A 12,364-nucleotide genomic window follows, 5' to 3' on the forward strand; every position below is an offset into this window, starting at 1 on the left:
GACTTGTTCCACCCTGAACCTACTCCTTCCTTTTCACTTTGAAAGGATGCTTCTCTGTGTTTGGCCCTGAAGGAAGGAAGCAGGCAAGGCTTGGGTGTCTGAGGAAAGCTGGCTGGGACTGCAAACTGTGCAGAAAGGGTTTCCTCTCTCCTTCAGGCCCTTGGGACATCGATTTTCATTCTTGTCACGTGGCTTCAAGGCACTCCCATCGTAGGACTGCTCAACCTTGTCCAGTTAACCTTGTTATTCCACGCAGAGCACATGCTGTCCCAGGAGGGGCCCAGCTGGGAGGGGCGCAGAGGTGCTAAGCCAGGAGATTCCAGGGAAAGCAGAGCCTGTTCACCAAGAGGGGTGTCTGGAACTGAGGTCTGTAACAGGCAAGTTCTGAGCAGTGCCAAGGGGCCCAACTGGAGCAGCCCAGGCAGGAATTACGTAGCAGAGACTCGGATACTGCTGCTGGGTGCTCTGGAATTGGGGCAGACATATATCAGCCTGACATCCTCCTTGCTACCCCTGCACTTCCTGGATGTGGGCTGGTCCTCTGCTGCGCCAAACTATGTGATCTCTTTTAGTGAGCTGGCAGGCACACACTAAGAGCTGGACTGAACAGTGTATGTCCCTATTCAGTGGACGTCGCTATTTTACAACGCGCAACAATCAGCATACTTCTGTGAAAGCAGCCTGTCCCCTTTCCTGAATTCTTGAAGCAGTGTTCATTCAGGAACACATTTTAAGCTTTCTGGTCCTAATGAATGTCAGATCCATGTTAGGGAAAAGAAAAATCATGTAGGGTTTGCTAGAGGAACAGTTAGTCTTCCCCTACGTGATAAAGATGTGTAGGCACCCTTAAAATACTTGCTCATAATTATTCTGCTTCTGAGAGACTTACTTGACTGTTGAGACCCAAGCCAGCTCTAGAAACATCTGAAGCTTCATGTTTCCATCTGGCCTGGGGGCTGCTGAGCGCACAAAATTTCTAGCCAAGGCAGATTTTTCTCTAGGAGAACATTTTCTTTTTCCTGCAGATCTGAGCTTGAGGAAAAGCAACAACAATCAGTGTCAGGTACCTCTTTTTCTGGGAGTGTGGTCGTCTGTTTATTTTATGGCTTTAAAACATCAGGTAAGGAGAGGAGGTTAATTTTCAAGAAGAAAATCACAGTTGATGGAAAGCAGGCTGGAGAGAAGTTGCCCAGTCACTCTGGGGTCTTCCGACAGTTCATTTTACCAAGCCGCTGGACATCTGAGCTGAGTACCTGTCTAGCAACAGTACGCACTTCCAAATTACCTCCCAACCTAGAAGACCTTTTCACTTTAGGTTTCGATCAGCTCAAAATGCAGTACACTGTTGAAGGAGTGAATTAGATCAAACCCATGGATTTTGTGGGTAGTTTTAAAGTTTTTAGAGTCCTTGAAGTCAAGCACCAGGATTTCCAAGGTCACAGTTAAAAACATACCCAAAAAGGGCTGGAGATAGGGATGGGATGGATGGGTAAAAAAATGCTTCACAACCCTTGTTACATGATTTCCTCAGAACCCATTTAGGAACTAGACATAACTCGTGTGTCAGTAATGCAAGCACAACCCAATGGGGTGAATACCCTAAGGCTCACCAGCCTGGCTCACACAGCAGGGAAGAGAGCTTGTCTTAAGCAAGGTGGAACGTGTAAACACCAGAAGTTGTCCTCTGGCCTCCACATGTGGGCATATGTCCCAGTTTGCTTCCTGCTGCTGTGATTAACACCAAGAACAAAAGCAGCTTGGGGAAGAAAGGGTTCATTTCTATTTACAGGCTAGAGTCCATCCTCAAGTCAATGGAGGACTGCTGCTTACTGACTTGCTCCCAGGTCACAGCTGCTGCCTTTCTTATATATCCCAGGCCCACCTGCCTAGGAATGGTACTGCCCACAGAGGGCAATCAATTAGCAATCAAAAAAATGCCTCACAGACATGCCCAATCTGATGGCTCTATTTTATCAGGTATGTTAAGTTGACAACCAAGATCAACCATGAAAACATGGCACAATGGCACAATCACATTCTCTCTCTCTCTCTCTCTCTCTCTCTCTCTCTCTCTCTCTCTCTCTTTCTCTCTCATACATACACACATATAATTAATATTTTAATTAGCTCACTTTTTAAAAGATGGGTTGTTTAGGTCACACATATTTCTTCCTATATTTCAGGAGTTGGTTGAAGGAAGAATGTCATATAGTTCTGCTTTGAGCATCTCTGAAAATATAAAAGCTGTGATCCTGAAGGCCCTCACACTCTGATAGTAATGTTTCCTTTGCTAGTCGCCTAGGAAATAATGTCATTCATTATTGTTTCTTCTCCTACCTGCCACTTGCATCCCAGGCATCCTTTCATCTGAAAGGCTTGCAGCATAGGACATTCTCAGTCTCTACCCCCAAACCCTTCTTATCTGCCTTGAAAAATCTCCTGAGCAATAAATTAGGTCCTAAGGAACATTTTATATCCCGAAGTTCTTCTTTCTAGATGCCAATGGTGTGAGCAGTTGCTGGTATAATCTGATATCTTATAGAAAAACTTCTTTCCAATAAACCCTGCACAATTGCAACATTTGTCACTAGGGAAATGCATCATGGGCCCTCCTGCCTCCTTGGCTAAACTCAGTGTGACAGTGGACAGGAATGTGTACATGGGATGCCTTCATGGACTGGACTGGAAACGCAGCAGGTAAATGGAATTAGGGAATATTTCATCCTATTTGTTGATTCAGTCTCACTGTGGATGCTCAAACCACATGAAATGAGGGTCTTAGCACAATGGTGCAGTTTCTACTGACATCAGCAGTCTCTTCCTAGAGTGTTCAATGGTCTAAGTGCAAAACTTACCTTAGACCATTTCTTCTCTGTTTTCCTTTTAAATGGTTCCAGGAGGAACAGAAGGGCAATTGCTGACACCTCACCCACCTCTGCCAAATTATAGGCCTAAACATATGTTTTATTTTTATTTTGTCCCTGTGTGTCTTTGCTTTTTTTTTTAACCAAATTAAAAAAAAAAACAAATTAGCATTTCTTTATTAGTTTCTGGAAAATCCTGGTACCACACATAAAAGATGAAAAACTAAAATGATTAATCTTTAGACAACTATACTATACATTACAGATGCTGTCAGGAGACCATTTACCAAATAATATATAGATAACTAAATGTACAGGTGTGTCTGAACATGTAAGCACAGTAATCTAGGTATCACAGTGAAAAATATAGAGAAGGATTTTAACAATACTCCAGAATTCCATGAATTTTAAAATCACCCCCAAATTAGCCACTTACAGCAGACAAATGCTTAATGTATTTATCTACAAAGATTCCTGGAAGAGCATTTCAGAGAGTGCCCATTGTGTAAGAGGATAACGGGGACAATACCTATTCTAATCATCCATGATGACATAGCTATTTCTGTGGTTAAAGATTTCTTACAACCATTAATTGACTAATCTTCACAATAGTTCTGTAGGAGGCAAGCAGTGTTCTAATCGCTTCATTTTACTGATGGAGACTCTGAATCAAGGAGAGATGAAGTGACATGCCAAGAGACAAAGCACCAGAAAAAAAGAATTAGAACATAGCAGGTTCTTCACTTCAGCCCTCATTATAAATCACAGGAGCAAGATAAAAATACATGATAGCAGATGTTATTTGACAAATAGGATCTCAAAAAAAAAAAAAAAAAACCTGAGACTTCTAATGTTGAGCAATCATAAAATTGCCAATAATAAATGTCTATGTTAAATAAATCACGTACTTTATCTCAAGTCTCTGCTGAAAATAAATCCCCAAGCCAAAAAAAAAAAAAAATCAGAAATTATTATGTTCCTGGCACAAATGATCCTTATCCTGGAGGTACAGAGGTGGTTCTGAATAGGCCCAGGTCGTTTTGCCTATGTTTTAACATCAGGACAGCCACCATTTTTCTCAGCAGTTCTCAACCTGTGGGTCAAGACCCTTGTGGAATGACCCTTACATGGGAGTCACATATCAGATATCCTGCATGTTAGATATTTATGTTACAATTCATAACAGTAGCAAATTTAGAGTTTGTCACAACAAAATAATTTTATGGCTAGGAGTCACCGCATCATGAGAAACCTTAATAAAGTGTTGAGTAGCAAGGGAAAGGTTAAGAACCACCATTCTAGAGGATACAAAGGACTCCAAAACACAACCAAGCAAGCAAACCCCATCAATGAATGTGCTAATGAAATGAACAGAAAGCTTTCAACACACAAAATGCAAATGGCCAATAAACATAAACAAAGTATTCAACCCAACTAGCTTATATGTTTGAATGTGAACGTTCCTACCCACCTGTATTGCTTGACACTTACTTGTTTGAATATTTGGTCCCCAGCTAGAGGAAGGGGAAGGTAGTGGAACCTTTGGGAAGTGGAACTCTAGGAGTGATCTTGAGGTTTTATAGCTCAGCCTCAATTCTTGTTCATGCTGTGCTGTCTGACTGCAGATACAGTGTGAGCAGCCAGCCTCCTGTCTGTGACCACATCTCATTGGGCATGATGAAATGATACTCTTGAACTATATATAAGACCTTTCTCCCTTAAATTGCTTCTTGCTGGGTCTTTGGTTAAAGCAACAGAAAAGCAACTAATCCATTAGCTGTTAGAGAGACGTAAGTCAAAACTACATTGAGCTCCCATCTTACCTTTCATCAGAGTGACAGTAAGATTAAGTAGCAAATGGTAGAAAAGATGCAGACGAAAGAACCTCTGGCACTCTGCTGATGGGAATGGGAGTTCATCCAGCCACTATGGAAATCAATAAGGAGTTTCCTTGTCCTGCCTACAAGAAGTACTGCGGTAAAGGTAACACAGGAACTGTGGGAGTGACCAAGCCATGACTGGCCCAGCTTGAAGCCCATGTCATGAGGGGAACCCACTCCTGACATTGCCTGGAGGGCCAGGACACAGTGGCAGGATAACCCAGAGACCTAGAATAGAAAAGGATTCCTAATAATATTCTGCTGTGCTCATAGACTAGAACCTACCCAACTGTCATCAGAGAGGCTTCTCCCAGCAACTAATGGAAACAGATGCAGAATCTCACAGCCAGACATTAGGCAGAGCTCAGGGAATCCTATGGAAGAAGGGAGGAAGGATTGTAAGAGACAGATGGGTCAGAGACACCACAAGAAAACCCACAGAACAAACAAACTTCGGTTCACAGGGGCTCATCATGAATAAACAATCTGGAAACCAACATGGGACTGACCTAGGCCTTCTGCCTATATGTTACAGTCCTGTAGCCTGGTCTTCCTGTGGGAGACCAAGGGCTGTCTCTGACTCTTTTGTCTGCTTTTGGGCCTCTTTCCTTCTACTAAGTTGCCTTGTCCAGCCTTAATATGAGGGGTGATGCCTAGGCTTACTGTAACTTGCTATACCATGGCTGGTTGATACATAGGAAGCCTGCCCTTTCCTGAAGAGAAGCTGAGGAGGCATGGATGGGGATAAGGCAGAGGGGAGGTTGGGGCCAGGTTTCTGGGTATTTACCCAAAGGGCACAGAGCCAACATATCACTGTTCATAATAAGTAAATTATAAAACTGAACTAGGTGTTTAATAACAACAGAGAAATGGACAAAAAATGTGAATATATATATATATATATATATATATATATATATACACACACACACACACAATTAGATTGTCTTCAGCCATAAAAACAAGCACAGAACTGTTGTTTTCAGAAGACACAAGGAGAGATAATTGTGTTAAGTAAATTAAGCCATTCTCAGGAAAAATAAATATCACGTTTTCTCTCAGTTGTGGGTCCTTGATTTCAAATAAGAACATAAAATTATTTGTGCATATATGACATGAAATTAGAGTCTTCAGGGCTATGGAAGTGGTTCAGTCAGTAAAGAACTTGCTATGCAAGCAAGAAGAAGACCCAAGAGTTTGATTCCTATAACCCAATACAAATCTAGAAGCAGTGTAAATACTTATGATCTTTGTACTAGGAGGTTGAAGACTGGAGAATTCCTGCAGCTTGCTGGCCAGCCGCTCTCAAAAATCAAGATGGAAAATGACTGAAGAAGACACATGATGTCAACCTCACGCCTCTACACACACACACACACACACACACACACACACACACACGTGGCACACACATGCACAAATGTATACATACAAATGAACACACACAAGCAACTGTAGCTACACACAAAATAGAAGCAAAACTGTCTACACTAACAAGGGAAGACTACAGGAAGTAAGGGGAAGCGGAGACAGTACGAGGAGCGTATTCTCAATGTATATAGGTAAAGGGATAGTTAAAATGAAATTGATGTAGCCTAAGCATGCAGTGTGTATAAAGGATGGAGAGGAATGTGGTGATGTCCTAGGCCTTCACGTTCAGATACTATTTGCTAACCCACCTGGACAAAATTCCAAACTGCAGTTTCCTGTAGTATGCAATACAATAGCCGGATATACAAGTTTATGCCTGGGAGCAATAGTTTATAGCACACAGAGCAGGTTTGTAGTAGCCTATGCAGTCTGGGTCTATAGAGTGCATAGAGTGCAGTCTATGCACTCTATGAAGTTTACATAATAAGGAAATTGTCTAGCAATACATTTTTTAAAATAATTATATTTTATTTCACCCAATCTTTGTACATACTTTAACTTTAAATATATATATATATATATATATATATATATATATATATATATATATTAAAGTATAGGCTAGGATGGTCAAGGTGACCCAGCTTATTCAGTGCTAGCCGGCTAAACCCAGCAACCGAAATTCAATTCCCTGCTCCCAGAGCAAAAAGAGAGATGATTCCAAGCGCTGTTCTCTCAGCTCCACATGTATGCTGTGGCATACATACACTTGCACTCATGTGCATACATGTCCGAGATAATATCATTTAATTTTAACTTGGGTGAAAGGTCTACTTTTGATTAAGAAGTTTTACAAATAACATTTTGATTATCTCATCAGTTCTTCAATACCGGCTTGTAATCCTTTCCATAGAGCTGAAGGAACGGGAACACAGAGAGCTAAGCAATGGTTTCCTAGCCTCACAGCTGGTCAGAGGTTCTGGAACTTTGTTTTTCTGAGTTCTCAATAAGTCATGTTGAATTTTTCAGCATGGCTATATCTTAAATATTAACAAGTATCTTACTGCCAGTGGGAGTCAAGAAACCCCTGTTATACGAGTGAGAAGGAACAGAGGCCCTGAGAAGACGGGAAGAGCTATGGGACCCAGTGCACAGAGAAACGAAGGCAACACGTTGTCTTTTGAATGATGCACAAATAACTAGAAAGAATAAGTTGCAATGTAATGATCATTGTTTCAAAGATAAGATCAGCCCCCTAAGCCACAGGCACCCGCCATAAGTTCTTTTCTGGACTACAGCAGCATCACACAGATACCCACCTACTGAAACTGCATCCATTTGTTTCATCATCTGAGAAGGGAGGAAAGAAACAGCAGTCCTGGTGAACTGATTCATGAGAAGTGGACCAAATCACTCAAAAGAGCAGAAGCCAATATAATTTCCACCACTAAAATAAAGTTCTCATATTCCTTAGAAAGTATTTCCATTGTTAAGTGAGGCATGGCTGTGTATATATAACGAGATTTTTTTTTTCAAAAATCTTATGCAATTATGGAGGCCAAGAAGACACATGAGTTAGAGTCTCAGAAGAGATGTGAGCCTAGGAACCAAAAACACCAATGCTACAGGCTCTGGTCCAAGTCCTAGTTGAAGGTTGTGACAGGTGATTCAGTAGAAGACCCTGAAGAAGAGAGGAGGAGTTCCCACTGTGTGGTTTCATTTGTTTCTTTGTTTATCAGATAAAGCGATGCCATTGGGAGGGTAAGTAGTTTTGCTGTCTACTAATCTAAGCATCAGCCTCATCTTGAAATAACCTAACGGTCTCAACCAAAACACTGCTGGAGCAAATATCTGGGCTCTCATGAACCAATCACATTGACAGAATTAATTCTGTCATAGCATATCACACATCTCTCTCCAAAGTTTCTACTTGCACCTGCCTGTCATTCTACTCAGACGGCAGCAGGCACCAGAAGTAACTAGCGCTAACAGTCGTCTTTGGAGGGGGGAGCTTATATATTATTTATTTTTCTAGTTTAACTAATCCAATGTATAGGCACTGTTAGAAGTGCCTTATGGATAACTCATTAATCTCCATGACAACTCCCAAGCTAACTATTATTATCATTCCCCTTTTAAAGATGGGGAAACCAAGGCAAGGTGTGGGTTCCAGAGTCTCAACAGCATCATGTGATGGGACTGCCTTAGTCAAGGGTACATAGTCATTGTGACTATGAAAGTGGACAGAAACAACCGGAGGGAGGAAGGTTTCCTTAGGCGAACAGGTTTCTGGTCTATCATGATAAGTAAGACATGGTGAACAGCCTCATGCAGGGAGCACTGAGTAGAGATTGTTCATGCAATGACAGGCCAGGAAGCAGACAGTGTGACAAGTAGTAGAAGTTGGGTAGCCTGGCTCCTCTTAAAGGTTCTACAAAACCTCTCAAATGTTCTCTCAACTAGCAGTTGATAAGCATGTGTGTCAATAAACAGCAGTGTTCAGACATGCATGTATGGGGGACAGTTTGGATCCAAGCATACCACACTCATCAAGTTGGCTTTGGAGCCCATGCTTCTACCCACTATGCTATGATATCTTGAAACTCAGAGCAGAGAAATTGGAGAAGGGTCTCAGAGATGCAAAAGTCAAAAAAACAGATACACTAAGCATAGAGCTGATAACCATACACAATTGCTCTGATGGTATACAAGTTATCTCCATTGAACTTTGTCTTGGCCTGGAAGAAATTCCCCAAATTGCATGGGGCTGGATTTACAAAATCATTGTTCCATATTCTTAGAGTGAGATTAAAGAGCAGCAAGCCTCCCGTTGCTCCAGTCACCATGGGTCTCCCCAGTCACAACAGTGGGGTAAATAAACACTGGGCCTAGCAGACACCAGAGAGGGTGTGGGGATGATACAGTGCCTCTGAGGACCCAGAGTTCCAGAGCAGCACAAGAGCATCCAAGTGCTCCTGCCCTAGCCCTAACTTTTCAGAGGGAAGTAAAAAAAATCCTAAGGGCTCCTGCAGCCTTACCATCTTACAAAAACTGTGCGCTACAAAGAGGATCCTGAGATGAGCCCATGCCAAGGATATTAGCAGGGAAGAACCCCTACATCTGGAAGACCAGATGTCCCAATGGTTCCTACCCCTTGAACACTGTAGTCTGGCTTACAACCCCAGAACTAAGAGGCAAACCAGGAAAATGGACTGAATAAATGACCGCCTGAAGATGAATTCAAATGGAACATGAGTAAGTTTAAGTTCAGGTAGAAAGAAACTTTTTTTTTCCTCACCTGGCTTTGTAGCACAAACTATACCTGCTTAGCTATAAAGAAGTAAGACCTGATGACCTTTGTACCTTTGCAGCCAGTTTGTATTCTCTGCTCCCATCTCTCCAACCCCTTCTCTTTCAAAGCCAAAGAAAAATTCTAAAACTGTTTTGGGAAACAAAAATCACTATTAAACTGGGTATACAATTTCCAAAAGGGACCCAGCACAGAGCAAGCCTCCCTTCTCCAAGTGTGCTCCTTCTGCCTGTCTCTTGAAAACATCAGTCACATTAGCACAGACTGGGACTCACTAGACCCCGTCATCAAAATGACTGAGTGTGGGTTAATGATGCTTGCCATCCATTCATTCAGATGAAGCTGCTCAATTTTGCTCCATTTGAGGCTAAGATGGAAAAGATTTAGGGTTTTGTGAAGTCAGGATCTAATTCAGCTTGGAGTCTAGCTACTGTTCGAGCCAAAGCTTTGAAGCTTTTCCACACAGTGGAACAAATATTGTGTTAAAGGACCAAAGAATGAAAAGTTCACTGCAAATAAAGCTAAGTTCCTGCAACCTAAAGGTAGTGATGGCTTCCGTAACTTCAGGCCGGACTATGAAGCTCTACATGCTGAGGTAGCATTTCTGGAAAGCTGAGCCCCGGCACTGCTGCTGGCAGAGCTCTTCATGATAGTAACAAGACAGAAACAAAATCAAAACGAAAATCAATTCTCTCAAAATTCATCACTAGATCCTAAGTTTCCCGGAAATCGTCTCAAAGTTGTTTGTGATCCAAGAAGGCTTTTTTCTCTCAAGCCCTTAGCTTCAACTAGAGGTTTTCTTAATTACTGGTTTGCAGAAAGTTATATAAGAAAGAAGCCTTCCTTACCTGGGATTGTCACTGGGGGAAGCTAGGCTTCAAGTTGCCCACCAGGGCGACACACAACTGTGTTATTGTTCTACTATGAAAAAGAAGTCAGATCAGTTTGAGTTAAAAACAAAAACAACAACAACAACAACAAAACAAAACAAAACCTTACCTCACAGTAACTTTCTGGAGAAATGAAACACTAAGTATAAGCACCGTCTCTAAAGACGACTTAGGAGAACATGACTAGAGAGATCAACCTTTTAGACAGACATAATTTTTGGAACACGTGATTACTAAAAACAAATGCTACAAACCAAATAAAGTTGTTGATGTGTAAAATCCTCAGATTTGGTGAGCTTGCCTTTGAAAATGTATGTAGGCTCCTCAATGTTATGTTAAACTGGCTGATTAAAGCAGCCCCAGAGCCATCTTTAACTCAGTCTCTCTTACACCTTTCCAGAGAATCTGTGTGTTAGTTAAACAAGGCCCATCAGCCCTCAAGTTGACTTTATCAGCATTTGTTGCTTTAAATCATCCTTTTTACATTATTTATACTAGAATTTTTTATTCAATATTCAAAATGATAAAACATATACATTGAGCCACAAATAAGGACATAATTCATCGCCATTTGAAGCATGCCTTGTAACACTTAAGTGGTTTATTAAACTTGTCTGCTCCTATATTAGATAAATTCTATCCTTGACACCAAGATGTGTGTATGACACATTTATCATGTTTAAGATTCCTCTAAGTAACATAAACTATTTCATCTGGGAATTGCTAAGAGTTCCAGTCTAAAAGCGAAAATACATTCAGCTTCCAAATATTTCTTTTAAATATGAGTTAGACTGAAGCTATCACATAGAGTTATTTAAGTTATTTTGGTGGTCTCAGCTCTATCCCTTGTGGATAGAGCTGAGTATAGTACCAAAACAGCATAGTATAGTATATAGAGAGCATAGTACCAAAAAAAAAAAAAAATCTAGAGTAACTTGCCATTCTTGGAACTGGCAGCCTCTGATCAAAGGAGTGTGTAGTAAGCTTAGGGGGGCAGACTGACCCCTGCCTAAGAGGATGGCCATCTCGGGTGAGACTGAGGTTATGTCTCTGTGGAAATCAAGCTGCCGTTTGACTTGAGGATGATAGTCATCTTCTGGGGCAGAGTCCCCATTTACTGATGAGTGGAAAAGATGGGTATTAGAGGTGAATAAAATGAAAGTGATTTTCGTCAGCACAGTGAAAGAAGCTGCAATGTTCGGTAGAATAGTAAATGTCAAAGGTCATTTCTGTTGGAGAACGTAAGAACCAGAAGGAGAAGAGGAAGAAAATAAAACCACGGTCCAGAGCCAGCCGTGGAAGTGCACACTTACAACTCCAGTACCTGAGAGGACTATATGGGACAAGTCTGTTTTACGAGGGAGACTCCATCTCAAAGCAAAGAAACAAACAGAACCCCACAACCTCCCCCAAAGTGCTTAGGTTCACTTTAGAACATTAATAAACACATGCCTTGTTTATTGCTTATCTTCCACTGTGCCCCTCTGAGGTTTTCACAGAATGGATATTACAGCACTATTGTCTAACCTCTAACCGGTAAGTCGCATTTCTTAAATTATTCATGTAAGCAATATTAGCATGTACAGAGCCTGGGATGTTGACACTAATAGAAATCACCAGTGTTTTATAACATGCCTAACACGACACGGCAATTACAGATATTTCAAATGCTAGTTACATTCTTGCTCTTTTGAAATAACTGTGTTTACTGGACCTGCTGCTAGACCTCCCTATTTAGAGCAGAGATAAAGAGCCATGCTTATAGCAATGCCCATACATTGATTTTGATATTTTGATACTTACACTTTAGTAAGTCTCTCTCTGAATATTGTGTATCTCACTTCATTCTTGTAAGGCACACGTTAGTAACTGGCTGTCTCTGAATACTGTGTATCTCACTTTACTCTTTTAAGGCATGCTTTAAGTGAGGATGGAGGACATTGTTCTGAGGACCAGAGGTTTCAGTAAACTGGGCAGTGAGCTTGCTCTCCCCGTGCCTCCCTGCTGTAGTCAGTCACTGTGTAAAGGACAAAGGTTCTTCTGACTGGG

The sequence above is a fragment of the Arvicanthis niloticus genome, chromosome 5 (assembly GCF_011762505.2).
Source record: "Arvicanthis niloticus isolate mArvNil1 chromosome 5, mArvNil1.pat.X, whole genome shotgun sequence".
In the NCBI taxonomy this organism is placed as follows: domain Eukaryota; kingdom Metazoa; phylum Chordata; class Mammalia; order Rodentia; family Muridae; genus Arvicanthis; species Arvicanthis niloticus.